Below are 19,929 nucleotides of genomic sequence, written 5' to 3' on the forward strand. Positions count from 1 at the left end.
CTTAACATCCCATTTCTTTTCCATGTATTTTTTCAACTTTTTCCAATCTTCCAAAAACCTTTTTGGATCTTGATCTTTCAAATTTCTTGTTAACTTGTCCATTTCAGCCATGTACAACAATTTCCTAGTCCATTCTTCAATTTCAGGTATTTCTTCTTTCTTCCAGTATTGAGCATATAAAATTCTTGAAAACACCACAAAATCATGATGTGCTATCAGTATAAAAGTAAAACTTGCCATTCAAAAACTACATTAAAAACAATCTATCATCAGAGCCCCTAGTCTCTCAATTACTTGCAGATGGCAACTAAGTGTATTACACTATTTATTTGAAAGTTTCCTTTGCCTGTTTCAAAAACTAAAATAATCTGTTACTCTCCCCAGGGTTGCCAATCCATAACACTCTAGTGGTGGGAGACTCTGGCAACCCAAATGGGTGGTAATGGCATCACAAAATGCTTTGACATCATTTCCAACCAAAAAACAGAAGTGATGTCACCATGTCACAGTAGTGTTCTGGGAACCTTGTAGATCTCTATATAGTTTGATCATCGAGATCCAACTCCATTGAGATCCTACAGCACCATATACTTCTGTTTTGGGGGGTTGGAAATTACATCATGGCATCAAACAATGCCATTTCCCTCTCTGTTTTCCCCTGTAGTTCATTCAAGCAGCAGTGGGAAACTGGGAAGATTGGCAGGAGCCCTCCCACTAGAAGCAGGTAATTTTTATCCCTACTCCTCATCAAAACATTTAATTTAATTGAAACAAAATTTTAAAAACAGGAACTAGGAAAATTCAACATCCATCCTCCCCAAAATGCACAGTCTCCCTATGGCAGCCATTTTATGGTGGTGCCCACTCTTAAAATTCAGAAATTCCTACAGGCTCAATAAGGTTAACATAAGAACATAAGCAAAGCCATGTTGGATCAGGCCAGTGGCCCATCCAGTCCAACATTCTGTCACACACAGTGGCTAGAAATCCAGTGCCATCTAAAGGACTGTCAGTGAGGCCAGGACACCAGAAGCCCTCCCACTGCCTTCCTTCCAGCACCAAGACAACAGAGCACCACCTCCCCACAAAGAGAATACCATCTATCTCCTGTGGCTAATAGCCACTGATGGACCTCTGCTCCATATATTTGTCCAGTCCCCTCTTGAAGCTGGCAATGCTTGTAGCTGCCACCACCTCCTGTGGCAACGAATTCCATGTGTTTATCACCCTTTGTGTAAAGTAGTATTTTCTTCTATCTGTTCTAACCCGACTGCTCAATAATTTCATAGAGTGCCCACGAGTTCTTGTATTGTGAGAAAGGGAGAAAAACACATCTTTCTCTACCTTCTCCAACCCGTGCATTATCTTGTAAACCTCTATCATGTCTCCCCTCAGTCGTCTTTTCTCCAGGCTAAAGAGCCCCAAGCACCTCAATCTTTCCTCATAGGGAAAGTGTTCTAACCCTTTAATCATTTTAGTTGCCCTTCTCTGTACTTTTTCCAGTGCTATGATATCTTTTTTAAGGTGTGGCGACCAGAACTGTACACAGTACTCCAAATGAGGCCTCACCATCGATTTATACAGAGGCATTATGATACCGGCTGATTTGTTTTCAATCCCTTTCCTAATAACCCCTAGCATAGCATTAGCTTTTTTTATGGCAGTCGCACACTGTGCTGACGTTTTTAGTGAGTTATCTATCATGACTCCAAGATCTCTCTCTTGGCCAGTCTCCGCCAGTTCAGACCCCATCAACTTGTATTTATATTTTGGATTTTTGGTTCCAATGTGCATTACTTTGCACTTGGCTACATTGAACCTCATTTGCCACATGGATGCCCACTCTTCTAGCCTCGACAGATCCCTTTGGAGTGCCTCACAATCCTCTCTGGCTTTCACCACCCTGAACAATTTCGTGTCATCTGCAAATTTAGCCACTTCACTGCTTAATCCCAATTCCAAATCATTAATAAACAAGTTAAAAAGCATTGGACCCAATACCGACCCCTGTGGCACCCCACTGCTCACCACCCTCCACTGTGAGAAGTGCCCGTTTATACTCACTCTCTGTTTCCTATTAATTAGCCAGGTTGGGAACCTGTAATTAAAAAAATTAGAACAGACACAGTCTGTAGATTACTTCCAATTTCCATGGCTTTAGGGAAGCCATGTACAGAGAACATGTTATCATCCATGGATGTAATCACTGTTACCTGCCACCCTATCCAGTTCTGCTTGTGACACAGAAGAATTGTATGTTCTACCATTATATAAAATGTTTACCTGAATGCACAACATAATACAGCAACCAAAAGCTCCCGGCCCCATTCTTACCGGGGCCGGCATTTGCGGGGCTCGCTGGCAGGGGGTGGGAAGAGCAGAGTCGGCTCCTTCCCCTTCCGGCCCCAGCTCCGATGTGCGTGGCTCCAAGAGAGCCGCGCGAAGGCATTTCCCAGCCAGCCAGGCTATTGGCTGGCTGGGTATTCGAATTGAGGCAGTTGCTGGACCTGAGGGAAGAAGTTTTCCCTCAGGTCCTCCTCTGTCTCATAAAGCTGGGGCCGGAGCAAGAGCCCTGCAGTCGGCTCCGGAGCTGCGAACCCCTCCCACCCTCCGCTTTCGTTAAGAAATTTCTGGTGTTGGCAGTTTTTGTTTTGCTCAAGTCAGGATTGCTTTCTGTATTAGAATAGGGCTAGTTGTAATTGTTAATGGCAAGCATACTGTTAACCCTTTTAACAGTAAGGGATCTTGGACCAGGCATGGCAATGGCAGGCCCAGCTCGGGGGCTGACGGGGCATGCCTGCTTCCAGGTGACGGGGGACCCACGCAGAGGCTGCCGCCCAGTGTGGACCCCTCAACCGTCATCCCGCGGGGTTCCTCCTTCAGCAGGCGGGCTGAAGGGGTTTGAGTGTCATCGGCGGGCAGATGGGTCCCCCGATGCTGGAATCCGTGCCCTACGCAGCCAATACTCCTTTTCATCTGTGTAACCAATAAAGTTGTGGCCTGTTTTCAACCAACAAAGTTGTATGCGTGTTTCTTCTGCTCTGGGACCCTTGCCTTTAAGCTTGCTCCGCAAATAGGTTTTAAATTGTTCATTGAAATCCACAGCTAATGTTTTCATGTGCAGGATGATCACTAGGGTTCTTCTCTGGCTCCAACAAGATTTTGCTGGGAGGCAACTTGAGTTTGAAATGTCAATCTTTTGTCAAATTTTGTTAAAACAGCTTTCAGATAGAAATACAGATCAATTATTGAATGATTGTTTAGTAAAAACACTGCTGTTTGTCAAGGAGGGAAGAATCAGAGATGTTACTGGATGCTCAGTTCTCTGCTGTTACTTTTAGTGCAAGAAAGCTGAATTTGATTCTACATAAGAATATTTCTTCCTCCTATATTTGAAAGTATTTAAATTATCTTTGGATTTTCAAGATAGGTTTTCATAAAACTGACATTCATTCAAGTAAAGTGAAAGAAATTCAATGTAGCTTTCATTTTGACTTTCGTCCTGTGTCCTCCACATCAAATGCTGCAAATGTTTTGGAAATATTAATCGTTTTTTGATACAAATTACACAGTTGTGTTCTGCAGCATTTGGTACACTGATGATTAGAAATAACCACTTGAGCTGATCTGATGTCTCCTAACAGCAGATAATTATAGTGTTGCTTTTTTTTCTGGGGAAAGTGCTCTCTATTGCAATGTAGCATTTTATTATGTGTTTGGTAAATCATAGCAGCATTTGACAGCACAACTTGGCATGATTGGATATCACTCTAAAACAGCCTTCCATCACCACATAACATTAGACAAATGCTAGGATGGGATGTGATACTTTCTTATATGTATCTTGTCAAAGCTCCAAACATGTCAATATCCTAGCCAACATAAAAGAAATAAAGAAGAATTAATTACTATTATTCTTTGGTGGACTTTGAATTTGCTTTTAAAGTTTCTCTGGACTAATTTGTAGGATTGCATCCCTTAATCTTACCAAGTGAGAAAACAGAAATAATAACAACTCTGAAACATTCCATGAATACTTCTCACTGTTCACTTAATATGTTTAGATCTTTTAATATTGTTGTGCTTTAACATGTACTGCAATGTAACTTTGGTTGATAGACAAGAAATTTCTCACAAAGGGCAGAAGTCATTTTTGTGAAACTCTGGTAAAAACAGCTCCAGCAATGTCTTGTAATTATTATGCAAAAATGCCTGCTTGCTGTATTTCCCTCATTGTAAGACTGCACCCTCACAGTGCTTAGTGCAGCTGAAAAAAAGTCCACAGCTGGAAGAGTCTGCAATCTGTTCTCAACAACAGCAAAAAAAAAAAAAAGAAGAAGAAGCTTTCTGAAAAATTTAGATGTTGTGTGAACCGATCCTTTGACATTCAGTGATTCACCTTAGCTGAGAACTGAGTAATTTTGAAAAATAAAAATTGCTGGCACAGATAAAATAGCAGTTGTGAAGTGCCAGCCCTCTAAAAGAGAAGGAAGTGCTATTGTGGATCTCAAAAAAGATGACCTGCTGGTTTTAGACTACACAGAGGATAGTTCAGGAAGGCCTTCAGCAGTGTTCAAGGTTAACATGTTCTAGCATAGCATATGGTTTATATTTTATCTGAATTGGTTCACTTATTCCTAGTTAAAATGCTATGCCCAGAATGTTATAGGAAAAAGGATAGATGCACATATTGCAAAGGTTTCCTCATGAAAAACTGTAATATGCCTACTATTATCCAGTGGTCTTATGCTGCCTACTGATGCAGTTGAAGAATTCTAAAAGTTTCTCCCCTTTCCTTTTGAAAGCTATTTATTTGGAGGTATGTATGAAGAAGGTGTTCCCCCACCTCACAAGTTTCTAAATAACTGAAGAGGACAGGTGTTTGGAGGCTTGCTTTTTCAGGAAATTTCTCTTTCTGGCACATGAGTTACTTTCCAGGGAGTCAACAAAATACTTCGTCTTCTTTTATAGTCAACCCCCGCTGTTTTATAATGAAAGCAGAACACTAACTGAATCTTCCATCTTGTCATTTTAAATGCTACAATAAGAGATTTGGAATGTGAAAGAATAAAGTCTATGCCTCTTTGATAATGCTGAGCAATGTACAAATATTTTTCTTATTACATCAATTAGTGTAGAATTTCTAGTGAATTCCCTTTCATAAAAACAAACAGACATGTATATGGAAATAACCCAACTTAGTTCCTCAGCTGTTTACATGATGAGGAAAGGGTTAGTAGGGGGGACTATTTATTTTAAATGAGAAACAACACTCTCCAGGCCCCTCACCGTGCTGTATAATTTACACACATTTTTTGTAGATTTGTATTTATACCAGCTGTGAATTAAAGCCCCAGTGATATGCTATTCAATATTATTTCACTGACTAAGCAATAAAAAAAGCTTTAAAACTGGCATGTGTCCTTTAACCTCCTGTTGTCCCACTTAATATTAACTCAGCACTACTGTGATAAGACTGTAGCTTTAGGAACACAATGATTGTTAAAAATACTACTATCTAGCACCAAACAAAACTGTGTTTATCTTGCCCAAAGAACATCCTCCTTCAACCAAGGATAAAACATCCATATGATAAACAGAGATGTTGGAAGTAGAGATGGGCACAAACCGGAAAAATTGTGGTTTGTAACAGTTTGTTGTTCATTGCATTTTACGAACCATGAACCACAAACCTACACTAACATGCCCAGTTTGTGAACCGGTTCATTGAGTTCATCACATCATTTCTAGAGACAGTAGAACAGCCTCCTTAACAGTCAGAGATGCAAAACTCACAGGGAGTCTTCAGCAGGCTCTCCTCCAGTCACCCTCCAAGTTTGGCAAAGATTGGCTTTTGGCTGTCCAAGTTATAGACCCCCAAAGTGGATGCCCCCAGGAAAGTTTCCTTATATATAATGGGAGCCACAATTGACTTGCAGTGGAGCCAATGCCAATTGACTTGCATTGGCTCCACTGAAATACATTGCAGCACTAAAAAGTTGCAATGAAAACATGGGATGGAGTTAGAGAATTTTCCTCTGAGAACGGAATGACTGTCCTCAGAATGGAATGATGATCCCTGGGACCAGCTAAACTGCTTTGGGCCTGGAATGATGGCCACCATAGTGGAATGACGGTCTCTAGGAACAGATAAACTGCTCTGACTTGCATAGGCTCCATTGAAATCCATTGCAGTACCAAAACATTACAATTAAAATGTGGGATGGAGTTAGAAAATCTTCCTCTGAGAATAGAATAACAGTCCCGAGTGGAATGATGGTTCTTGGGAGCAGAAAAACTACTCTGGGGCTGGAATGGGGACAGAAGTACTCTTTGAGGGACCACTCAAGGAGGCGTTCTGGGAGAGACAGGAATATTCTTTTAAAGGATAATCTTAACTCTATGGTATTATACCTTGCTGAAGTCTCTCTCCTCCTCAAACCCCACTCTTTCTAGGTTCCCTCCCCCCCACATCTCCAGGAATTTCCCAACCTGGAGCTGGCAACCCTACGGGAGTGGTGCTCAAAATCATAATAAAAGACTCCTTAGATGACTCCACTAGGCTTAGCCCCTGTGCCTGGCTGTGAAACAGAAGCATAGTGGCCCCGATTCGGAAACCCTGAATCAGAGGTTTCCGAAGTGATTGGGGTCAATTTGGGAAGCTTCAGGGCCTTTCCCGGGCTTCAACTGGCCCACGGGGGAATCCCCCTGTGGGCCAGTTGAAGTTTAAAGGGCTCCTTCCCACCACCCACTTACCTACGCCTTCCCAATGGCAATGGAGGAGGCGGTGTGGGCAGTGGAGGCACCGGCTCTGGCCTTCCCTGCTGCCCAGCTGGCCACTGCAGCAGCGGAGGAGGTGGCACGGGCTGTGGAAATGCCAGCTCCAGCCTTCCCCACCACTCAACTGGCTGTGGCAGTGGAAGAGGAGGCGGCTCAGGCAGCAGAAGCACCAGTTCCTGCCTTCCCCACCACCCAGCTGGCCACTGCGGTGGCAGAGGAGGCAGTACAGGCCACAGAAGCACCGGCTCTGGCCTTCCCCGTTGCCCAGTTGGCTGCTGTAGCAGTGGAGGACACTTATTCTGAATCAACATATAGTCAACATCTGATGTATGTGCTAAAATAAATCCCCTACCCTCAAGAATGACGTTGCTTGATTTCCACAAATCTTGTCAATGTACCCTGATTTTTTTTTAGACTTTATATTTTTCCAAAGTAAACTTAGCTAAACATTTCAATTATGAACAGAACGGCACCTTCAGAGTTAGTGTAAACAAATTAGAATATATTACATAAAGACATGATCCTGGTTTGTTTGTTTTTTAAACAAACACTGTTTAGTTCTCCAGTATGTTTGGGATTTTAAAACGTTTAACTTGGCTTTGTCTTTTGCTTTGACTAAATATCCTCACTATTCTTTCAAAACAAATATATAAATATTATTTCAATCAACAAGTTATAAGATGCACTTCAGAAAGAATGTAAAATTGGTAATGTTTCAAATGATCAAAAATATTATATTTAAGTTTGTTGTTAACTAGGGACTAAAGCAAGTAAGAACAATAAAACGCACACACCATATACAGAAGGGCAAACATCTGATAATCAATGTGAACAGAGTCTATACAATCAGCTGAGTTTTATTGATCTCATTTTACATGCTGTTGAGTAAGTACATTTGCAATTTCCTCAGTCAATACCACCATCAGAGCATTATTATTTTAAGGATTGATAGAGAAGAAAATATGGATTTTTGGGCTCTCCTGTAATTGACGCATAAGTCAGTCTTTGTGGTAATGAGGTGGAAGCCTTCTCTGCTTTCTGCCTCTAAATGAAAAGTTTGTGAATGCATTTGGAGTAAAGATTACTGCAACCACCACCATTATAAATCTTACAAACTATATCTAGTGCCATTACAAAGATGATTTCTTCTTTATTAGATGTCTATGTTCTCTTCATCCTATTATCTTCATCCTATACATCGATCATGCATCCTTTTAATATTTAATTTTGTAGGCTACAAATTCAATATTCTTTGCTTTGGAGTCTCTTTGTGCCTCATTTCACTTTAAGAACTTCTTATATGACATACTGTACTTATTTCTGAAGGGGAAAACATGGCCAGGAATTTCTGATGTTTAAATTATTCCATGTTTTCCAGGTAGCTTACTGCTGACATCTCTTTCAACATCACTTTCAGGGCAAACAATATCCTACCAACTAGAAAGATTCTTGGTAAATATGAAATTTAATTAGTGCCATGGAAATGAACTTATTAAAGTGCCAGTGATCTGCAGTTAAGGATTTAGCTAGTTACTTCAAATCAATATGAAATGTGTTGGTCCTTCAGCTCTTTGACCTTGCTGCCCTCTCTGCTCCATGGTTCATAGTCCCTTGGCCTCATTGTCTTGCCAGCTCCACACAAAACCACTTTTGACTTCATTTACAACTTTTTATCCTGATTTCATTTCTCCGTGGAACCTTCTTTCATCAACACTATTGATGGAGGTCATGTAAACAGTACACAAGCAACTGTAAGCCTTCAGCTTTATAAGTAAAATGATAGTCTGTGTGAGAGACATTATAGTTCATGACACACACAAACACTTACATACACACATAAAAACCATCTCAGTTCTCCATATACTCTGGCAAATTGCCATAATGTAATAAACAGGACTTCAAGCAGTTTTGTCTGTATCCCGTTTTCCAGCTTCAGCAACATTTTTCATTTCTGTGTTTATATTATTTTTAAGGCCTTGATACCAAGCATCAAGATAAGCTGTCACATCTAGAAGGGTAAATACAATGTTACTGTTCTAAGTTCTTTCAAAGCTTGACTAGTTTAACCTTTGCCAACATGTCAGCCAATTGTACTTGTACAAGCCTGTGGAGAACTTACGGTAAATCTTTATCCAGAGGGCCCAGTTCTGTGTTCACAAAATGATTACATGCCAAAGTTTTAGAGAGCCAAGATAAAAATTTACTCAAGCATAACTGAATCAGTGTCAGCCAATTCACGGGCAGGATTTTGTGCTGACCACTTTTACATTTTATTTACGGTTATATGTATACTTTGCAGTTTATGATTAAATGCAGATCAATTTTGTGCATGGACTTCTAGGAGAAAGGGTGTTTGGTAATATATGCCCAGCTTCTATCTGCTCCTTCCTTGGGCTGCTGGCCTCTTTTTGAGGTGCCCCAGCGTGTCCCACTCTTCCAGTGGCATTCCGATGTCTCCTCTAGCCTGGCCCTGTTTACAAATGGCTGGGCCATCAGAGGTGCACTGATGCCACACAGTCAGAGGAACTGGTGGCAGTAATTGTTGCCCTGAGAGGTAAGGTTCTTGCTCCTCCCCCGGTAGTGTGTTTTGTTCTTGACCCCTGCCCCCAGGCTCCTTGAGAACTTGAGAAATCCACAACACGTATCGTTAATCAAGGACCCTCAAGTGATTTATCATTGTGTCATTTACCACAAGCAGAACCAGTGGCATTAGTTTTCCTCAAGAAAGATCTCTCTGCCTTAGACTTGCTATCACAATGATCAATTTAGCACATATGTACTGTCTACATACTTAACCCGGTCTGATCAGACTGGTCTCCAAGCAAACTGCTTTCCTGTGTTCAGGAGACCTAGTTTGGTGTAGTGGTTCAGGTTCACTGGCTCCCCATGGAATTCCGGATCCATTTCAAGGTGTTGGTTTTAACCTTTAAAGCCCTAAACAGATTGGGACCAGCATACCTGAGGGACTGTCTCCCCGTATGTGCCCAAGAAAGCGCTTCGTTCAGCAAGTAAGAACTTACTGGTGATCCCTAGCCCTAGGGAGGCTCGTTTGGCCTCAACCAGGGCCAGGGCCTTTTCAGTCCTGGCCCCAACCTGGTGGAACTCTCTGTCTGAGGACACTCGGGCCCACCAGGATCTTGTATCATTTCGGCAGGCATGCAAGATGGAGATGTTCCACCAGGCTTACGGTTGAGGCCAGCGTCAGAACCATCATTGAGCCTCCTACCCGTCTCCGGTATTCGAGTACAACTCGTGTGTCTGTCTGTCTCCTCTTTGTATGCTGGGGGCAGGAATGTGTAGCCAACCATCAGAGGTTTTTGTATATATATATGATTTTAATTGCTGAATTTTGTAAAATTTGTAATGCAATTGTATTTTATGACTGTTGTACCCCATCCTGAGCCCACTTGTGGGGAGGGCGGGTTAAACACCTAATCGTGGATCGTGGATCGTGGAGGCCACAGCGGGGCGCACCACTGTTCCCAGTGATACAGGAACGGTGGCTGATGCCAGTGGCCACTGGGCCTGGCAGGCATGGGGAGGAGGCAGGGGGGTCTGCCCGCTCACTGGCGGCACCCCCCATGTGCCCCCCGCCAGGCCAAAGTGGAGCGCCTTGGTATTCCCAGCGAGGGCAGGAACATGGTTGAGGTGGGGCGGGGGGTCTGGCTGCTCGCCGGCGGCACTCCCCATGTGCCCACCCGACAAGCCAAAGAGGAGCATGCTGGTATTCCCAGCCTGGGTGGGAGAGGACATGTCATTCAGATGGGGGCCTGATCCCCCAGCAAACGAGGGTCCTCACCTGAGGGTCCACTGAGGAACAGGGCGGCAGCAGCTGACAGCACCCACCTTTCTGCCTTGCCAGAAAGGATGGGAGGGAGAGGAGATGTCATTTGTGTCAGACTGTGGCTTATTAAAAGTTGCAATCCAGACTATCTCTTGCAATTAGACATGAGTCCATTGGTTTCAAAAGATTTTACTGAATATAAACAACCATTATAGTCCACTGGCCAAGATGCAATATCCTGGCTGGTACACGGGTATTGTTACGAATGGAGGTAAAGGTTAAGGTACAGAATAGCATAGCCCAGCAAATCCCATCCTCCCCCCACAGTTCTCAAAACAAACGGCTTGAAGCTGAGAGAGTGAAGCTTTTCCAGGACTGGAAAGATTGTAGTCAAAACATTCCTCTTCGTTGAGATAACTGGTACTGGCCTGCTTGCCACCTGCAAAAGAAGAGCTTAAAACACTGACAGGATTAAAATGGAGTCTCTCTGGTTAGAACACACAAGGAACTTATGTCAGACCTGACAATTTGGAGGGGAAGTGGGATGATCCACCAACAGCCGCGAGGACTCCTCCGAAGCTCCCACTGAGCTACTCTGTGGTGGCAGCCGACAGTACCCACTTCCTGCCTTGCCAGAAAGGATGGGAGGGAGAGGACCTGTCATGTGAGGGGTAAGTGGGAAGATCCCCCTGCAACCACCAGGCCAAAGTGGAGCACGCTGGTATTCCCGGTGCAGGCCGGAAGGAGGGTGATGATGGCAGCCGCTGGGCCCGGCAGACACAGGGAGGCGGCAACGAGCCACCTCCCCTTTAGGGGGCAGGGGGTCTGGCTGCTTGCCGGTGGCACTCCCCATGTGCCCACCCGACAGGCCAAAGAGGAGCGTGCTGGTATTCCCGGCCTGGGTGGGAGAGGACATGCCATTCAGACGGGGGCCTGATCCCCCAGCAAACGAGGGTCCTCACCTGAAAGTCCACTGAGAACAGGGTGGCAGCAGCCGACAGCACCCACCTTCCTGCCTTGCCAGAAAGGACGGGAGGGAGAGGAGATGTCACTTGGAGGGGAAGTGGGAAGATCCACCAACAGCTGCAAGGCCTCCTCCGAAGCACCCACTGAGCTACTCTGTGGCGGCAGCTGACAGTACCCACCTTCCTGCCTTGCCAGAAAAGATGGGAGGGAGAGGACCTGTCATCTGAGGGGTAAGTGGGAAGATTCCCCTGCAACCGCCAGGCCAAAGTGGAGCCCGCTGGTATTCCCGGTGCAGGCCGGAAGGAGGGTTATGATGGCGGCCGCCAGGCCCAGCAGGCATGGGGAGGCGATGATGAGCCACCTCCCCTTTAGGGGACAGGGGATCTGGCCGCTCGCCAGCGGCACCCCCCATGTGCCTGCCTGACAGGACAAAGAGGAGCGCGCTGGTACTCCCGGCATGGGTGGGAGAGGACATGTCATTTGGACAGGTTGACCGTGAAGTGCACTGTTCTGCCTTGGGTGGCTGACAAGTCTCTACACACCATATCTCGCACTGCCTCATACAGGGCGGGCACGACTCGACGCCCAACGGTGCGCCGTGATGGCATGGTGAACCAGGGGCAAAGTGCTGGAGCAGCAATTGGAAGCCCACGCCCTCCATGACCAATAGGGGGAAGCCTTGCAGGGTGATTGCCTGCACCACCTCTCCTGCTTTAAGGCCTGCCATGGACTGTGTTAAAGTTTCCTGCGTTGCTGCTTTACTGCTACACCAAGATTGCCCTGCATGTGTGTGCTCTGATACACGTGTCAGTTTCCTGTCTGCTTGTTAATCACATTGCTGCTGCAATAGACTGTGTTAGTTTGCTCACTCCATGTCTGGATAACTCCACAAAGGACTTTCTTCCTGGGCAACCCTGCCCAGACCTATATCTGGACCTCCCAGTGTGTGTTTGGACTTTATTACAAGTGTGCCCCGTGCCTGCGTTGCCATCCACCACGGACTGCGCCTGTTCCCTGCTATGGACTGGGTCACGAAAGCGCGATCACCATTTTCGTGGGTTTTTGATGCTCGTAATGCGGTTCATGCCCATCTCTATTTATCACAACTCAAGGATCTGCAACACCCAGTAACTACTATTCAACTAATGTTCAAGTATAATGTGGGTAACTGATAGGATACATGAGAGTGAAGCCTCTTTTGTTAATGCATTTATATAATCTGGAAAAGTCCACTCTGGCTCAGAGCTATCTAGTATATGTACCATTCAAGCTCATCCTTGCCAAAAATTTACTGAAGCTTTGCAGAGGCATACCACACTCATTTTCTCAAGCAATGATATATAAAGGCCAAACAAGATGTTTGCTTTTTTAAAGATGTGGGTCCAGGATCTCCAGAAATAGCTTGTGTTCCCACAGCCATGCTTCAACTTCAGGGAATGTTTTTTTACAAAATAAAGGAGAACCCATTTTGGCTCAGAATGCTACTTCTGGGGGAGGAAGGGCTTCTGTCTCCCCTCAGCCTCTCCCAAGCTGAAATGGCACTGAGGGAGTTGTTTATCCATTTTTGCTGCTCCATGTGGAGTAATTTGTGCATGTGGGAAAACTAACATGGAGAAATAACTCCCCAGTACTGTTTCAGTAAGGGCTCCTTGCCCTGAAGTGGTGTTCTGAGCCCAAATGGGCTCTGCTTTATTTTTAAATAGGCATTTCCTCATAGCTGCTGTGTAGTTAATGAAAACCTAGACTCAAATCTTTAAAAATCAAACATCTAGTTTGGCTGTTAGAGTTGTAGATGCTGGATCTCCCAGGGGGTTCTTATTACAGTTTCCCAAAGACACAATTGCAAGAACTTGAACAAACTCAATACAAGTTGCCTCAACAGCTCTCATGTAGGTATGTTTTATGTTAACTCTGGACTTGTGTAAGCACTTAGTAGAATAAATATATTTTTTGGTTGTTGGGGGTTTTCCGGGCTGTATTGCCGTGGTCTTGGCATTGTAGTTCCTGACGTTTCGCCAGCAGCTGTGGCTGGCATCTTCAGAGGTGTAGCACCAAAAGACAGAGATCTCTCAGTGAGAGATCTCTCACTGAGAGATCTCTGTCTTTTGGTGCTACACCTCTGAAGATGCCAGCCACAGCTGCTGGCGAAACGTCAGGAACTACAATGCCAAGACCACGGCAATACAGCCCGGAAAACCCCCAACAACCATCGTTCTCCGGCCGTGAAAGCCTTCGACAATACATCAAATATATTTTTTCTTTCTACAAGCACTTTAAATACTGAAATATTTAAAAAGAACGCAATCAATGATGTGCTGTTATCCTACTGCAATGGCCACATCCGGTGATCCATAGTCAAGACATAATCAAAGCAGATAGGATTATAAGCCAGAGTAATGTCAGATGCTGTGAAATGCAGTGTACCTGCAACAAGTCTATAATGTTGTGTAGACATAACTTGTAAATATAGCATGACTCAATTGTAAATAGAGAGGGGATATGACGGCAGTAGAATGCATAAGCCTATCCACGTTGGTAGAACCACATACTTCATCTTGGAACAATGCAATACTAAAATCACAAGTATTATTCCCTAATTAACAAACATGAGCATTGAGTCATAAAACAACTCATTTAAAATTGACTCCTCTACACACAGAAACCATAGACTGACCACAAAGTCAAATGCATTAGATTGATATGATCAGGCAGTGCAATTGATCCACCCCACTGATAGGGACAAAAAGTAGGAAGACCACATTCAAAGGCAAACAGCGCTTCTGGACCTTCAATATATTTAGAATACCTACAGAGCTTTTCTCCTCATTTCATGATAAAGTGAAACCTGTCAAAATTCCTTCCTCTGTAGTTGTTTAATGCAACTAGAGCTGCTGAAACTGGGCACTCTAACAAAATTAAAAAGGTAACAGAAAGGACGCTAAATAAAATGCACACTTAATTTGTGCGGATTCAATGAAACTAGACTGCCCATGGCCTATAAGCTAATCTGGCCACTGGGCGTGTGCATCAAAAAGAAAAGAAAAGAAATCCAGGAAGTCCAGACTCCTGGGATTACCTTCCCCAAAAAACAGGATCCCTGAAATCATGAAAGTTTCTCTAACCCAGTTCAGCAAGATTAGAGAATCCTGAATCCAGAATTCTGGATTTATCCAGCCAGTATTCCCTATGAGGAAAACTATCGGGGGGGGGTGGGGGGGCTGAGGGGATTTTTCAAACAAACTCCACCAAATCTGCATGGAACTTTCTTCTGATTGTTGACTAAAGACCCCTCCAAGTTTCAGGAAGAATGGAACCTGAGGCCCAGTTCTATGGGCCCCTGAATAAGGTGCTTCCAGCTACTCACCATTGTTTCCTAAGGGGGAAACATTTCCAGATTTGATGTCAGGCAGAAACACACAGGGGAAAGGCTGCCAGTGGCCAGAGGAACACTTCCAAATACAAGTTCTCTCCCTCCTGCCTCACTCCTCCCCTTGCCTCTGCCTCACTCCCACTTCCCTTCTCCCACCCCTCTCATGAAAAAGATGCAGAAGATGCCAGGGAAACAGCCAACAAGAGGATGAAGCTGCATTTCCCACATTTACCCAGATTAACTTGGATTTATCTGGGGGTCTTGATCAAGGCTCCTGACTGGATCTGGAATTATCTAATTTGATTCGGGAAAGCTGGATTAGATGGATGGGCAAAAATCCAGATTTTTTACTGAACCCCCCAGACCCTCGTCACATACCTCTAACTTCCCCCACTGTCTGGCATAGGCCATTATGTAGTTTTCACAAAGGAAAACTCTGGGGCAGCAGCAATCTTTGCTAGGTACCAATTAGGAATCAGACTTTTCATTAGAGTACCTTAGAATTTCTAAGATTATTTGATTGTACGTCCTGGTCTGTTGCATAATGGAAATTTACCAGGATACAAACAAATGTCCTAAACTGGGAACATAAGATATTGTTGGAAACTAAACAAGCACAGGGGGAAAACTTGTACATCATATACTTTGAAGTTTATCATAGCATGCTATCTAATCCAGTGAATTTGCACACTCAAAGCTTACTGTCTGGACAGAATAATAAGACAAAAATGCCACAAAGATCTGACAATGTAGTCTTGTGAGAGCTCAGTAGCATTCTTATCTTATGGCAGCAGACATCATTTCTATGATTTTAGGGTTTGTTCTCTCTAAGAATGTGCATCTAGAAAATGTTGATGATACTTTCATATCTAGGGCTGTTGAGTGAAATGTCTAGCATAACTGGGTAGGGGTTGCTGGGTCAGACTAGAAATTTATTAGCTTTCTTTCATGCTCATGATTTTTGTGGCCATTCTTTTCAGAGAGGAAGGGGAGGGGGACTTATTGGAGGCTTTGTGGCAGCTGTTTTTGTGCTCAATGGAACCAGAATCATACAGAATACAGTCCTCCCTTGGAACCATTGACTCACCAAGTTAGCAGCACGCACAAACAAGGGGGTCGGTGTTAATGGACCCCAAATTAGGTGAGTGTCAGTGCTGCATGCTTGTTGTTACACTGACTCCTATGGCAAGAAACTGCAAGCAACTATTGGTGGGGTGGGCTGGCACCCAAGCAAAAGAGCAGCACCACTGGCTTGTGCAAGCCAGGAACATTTGGAGAAGAAATCCTGCTTTTACTTATTTGTTGTTGAGGTCCTTTTAAAGGACCAGAAAAGTTCCCATGTGCGGTTCTTGCATGTGATGTGTTTCAATATCCAATTACATTTGACATTCCAAATTCTGCACCAAACAGGGGGCATCCATTCTCTAATTTTCACCATTCGCCACTGAGTTGTACACTTGTGAGCATGTCTGGATCTTCTAGAAACAGACTGGCATGTATAATTATTTTTTTAATTATTCACTTAGCCAAATTGCCTTCTAACTTGCATACCATGATTATTAAAGGTAAAGGTAAAGTCCCCTGTGCAAGCACCGAGTCATTACTGACCCATGAGGGGATGTCGCATCATGACGTTTTCTTGGCAGACTTTTTGTTATGGGATGGGTTGCCATTGCTTTCCCCAGTCATCTACACTTTACCCCCAGTAAACTGGGTACTCATTTTACCAACCTCAGAAGGATGGAAGGCTGAGTCAACCTTAAGCCAGCTACCTGATCAAACTCATGTCATGAGCAGAGCTTGGGCTGCAGCACTGCAGCTTACCACTCTGCACCATGAGGCTCCAATGGGGAAGGCAATGGCAAACCACCCCGTAAAAAGTCTGCCAAGAAAATGTCGTGATGCGACGTCCCCCCATGGGTCAGTAATGACTCGGTGCTTGCATAGGGGATGACCTTTACCATGATTCTTAGTACCTACCAATCATGCGTGCACCAACAAGGGTCAAAATGTTTTGTGCCAGAGATATTCAAAAATCCCCCCACATTGTTTGTGACAGGGAAATAATAATTAATAATAATAACAACAAATAAAAACAACTTTTGATTTATATACCACCCTTCAGGACAACTTATCACCCAAGTATGTTATTATTATCTCCACAACAATCACCCTGTGAGGCGGGTGAAGCTGATAGAGCTCCAGGGAGCTGTGATTGACCCAAGGTAACCCGCTGGCTTCAAGTGGAGGAGTGGGGAATCAAACCCTGCTCTCCAGATTAGAGCCGTGCGGCTTTTAGCCACTGCACCAAACTGGTTCGCTGATATGTTTGAGCAAGACCCTGAGATACCTTTGGGGGATGCTGATGGATTGCCCTATTCTTAATCAATAAAGTTGGGAGACTAGCAGGTCCAGTCTTCCTTTCTGATTTTTTAAAAAAAGCTAACGAAAGGTTGAAAGAAAAAGAGAAGGAAGCAAACTAAGCTTGGAGACAGCCTCAGTGCTTATTCATTGCAAACAGATCAGTTGTCCACAAGGAAAACTAACCTGGGAAGACAGCTACCTGAGCAGAACAGGAGGAGACATTCTTCAGCATTCAATTCAGGGTGAACACTGTCAATCAGAGAGAGCTCAAAGACACTGCAGTCTTTAAGTGCATTTCAGTGCTCCTCCACTTACTTTTGCAGGACTTCTACAGTCATAGTTGGCAATTAGAAAAATCTCGAGGGAGCATACCAGCAAAATGGCCCACTTAGTCCAATGCCTCTGCCATCACTATGGCTTTCTGCATTTTAAAAACCAGTCATTTATTTCCAAAATTCATCCTCATTTACATAACATACTACTTTACAGTTTTGCAGGGAGGAGAGACCCCTCCCTTCCCACCACCTGCCAACGTCTCTTGGTGCTCAGAGATGCTGCTGACACTTCTTTCTTTTCCGTGTGCAAAAGTGCACAGAAAAGATCCTTTTTCTGTCCATAAAAGAGTTTTTGTGCATAAAGGTTCACAGAAAGCGTGCACCAGGCACAAGAGTCTGTGGGTGCATCTGCTGGTCTGGCACAAAGGGAGTTTTTGCCATCCTCAAACAGTTCACCAAACTCAACTTCTTACCAGAGTGGGGGCTGACTCTTTTGCCAGCATATGAGGGGCACGTTTAGCAACGGAAGCGAAGTTGGGTTGGGGAAAATGTTCTTTTCTTTACTGGCACTACCTCTTTCCCGTTGTTTTGCTGCTGACAATGAATGAGAGAGCAAAGTGTCCCTTCTATTTTCCTTTATTTATTTCTACTTTTACAACACTGTAGATAGGAGAAGGTGCTGTTCAACACCTTCTCACAAGCCATTAACTGTGAGCGAAAGCTGGCTACAATGCCAAGACCACGGCGATACAGCCCGGAAAATCCACAACAAGAATCACAGAATGTTTGGGAGAGGAATTCCCTTGACTACCAAGTAACCTGGACCAGTTTCTCCATTCCAGAGAGTTGAAAGTAAAGTTCAAAATATTTTTTTCCATGATTTTTACGGCTCAGGATTTTTGTTACGCATACTCCTAGTCAGCCCTACATTTTATATTCTTCTGCAAACCTGAGGCTTCCCCCAGGCATGTAGAAAAACAGTCCCTATCTGTACATGACCCCATTGTGTGGATTTTTTTATCCATACTTTGCAAACATTTTTAGAAGTAGATATAGTGATGAGAGACTGTTACACTTGTCTAAAACTTACCATTTTCATCAGTAAGATTTATGGGGATATTCTTTTCATAAGAACTCAGTGCTCCTTAACCGAAATATTATTGTAAAACCTCTTTTGTTATGTTTTCATAGACACTGTGACATCTGCCCTTGAAATTTGCCATAGCTCTGCTTGATTTCAATAAGAAACAGGTGGATGACTTAGCTTTTCTACTTCCATCTCATGTTTTTTATCATTTCTCCTGCAAAGTCCATTCACCCACTGCTGGTGCTTCTACTAATTTTTCCACTAAGGGCTCATTCAGGGCATACTTACAGTGAAATCCTAAGCAGTGTTACTCCAGTCTAAGCCCATTGATTTCAATTAATTTAGACTTGAGTAACTCTGTTTAGGATTTCACTGTTAATTATAGCATTTGCGCTCTAAATGTATTTTTGTATTTGTAATACAGCATTCTTTTAACTTTGTTCTTTCTTTTTTGTAAGTGGATAACTTGAATTGCTGCTATATGCCAATAAAGGCTAACTTGACTTGACTATAGCATTTGGGAAACAAGAGTTTAACACTACACCATCTCTAAATGTCATGTCTCTCTTTGCTTCTTTCCTACAGCTGAAGCAATTTCAAAGTTTTGTTTTCCTTTCAGAAATCTTCTGAAATTGTAGCAACTGACCAGATTCTTCTCTTATACATAATGTAGTCATACTTCAAAAATCTATTTTACCAGAAGGAGATTCTCAGTTGACATATATCAAAAATGGGTTTCTTCACAACACATTTTTATAAATATCTCAAGTATATAAAGTCTTTCTTCATCAAAGCAAAAACAATCAAATCTTCTGCCATTGTAAATATCAATGAGATGCCGCAGTACTCCCTCTTGTTTTTGCTTCAACAGATTTTGCTGAGGAGTAAGAGGTGGTACCAAAAAACCCTTTCATATATTCGTATTATTTGATATGGATTGGGGTCAAATTGGACCCCAACACATCTAGCGCTTACCTGTATCTGACCATACTCCTAGTGATATTAAAATTCTTCAGTATAAGGTGTAATCCTCAATTTAATTCTGGCAAGTGGTCTTTCCTTCTCTCTACCATTGCCTTCCATAATTTTGGAACCTTTATGACTTTCAAGAAGATAGTTTTAGGTTTGTGTTCTAAAACTGTATGCTCTGATGTGCATGAGGTGACAAATCATGTGCATAGAAGAGTTTGGGATAATAGTGACAATAATACACCATAGGCAAGAGGAGTACAGTGACAAGTCCAGCTAAATTAGCCCATTGGGTGTTTCCTAAGGCTATTAAAGAACTGGTCATCTAAAAGAA

Source organism: Eublepharis macularius, chromosome 8 (assembly GCF_028583425.1).
Source record: "Eublepharis macularius isolate TG4126 chromosome 8, MPM_Emac_v1.0, whole genome shotgun sequence".
In the NCBI taxonomy this organism is placed as follows: Eukaryota; Metazoa; Chordata; class Lepidosauria; order Squamata; family Eublepharidae; genus Eublepharis; species Eublepharis macularius.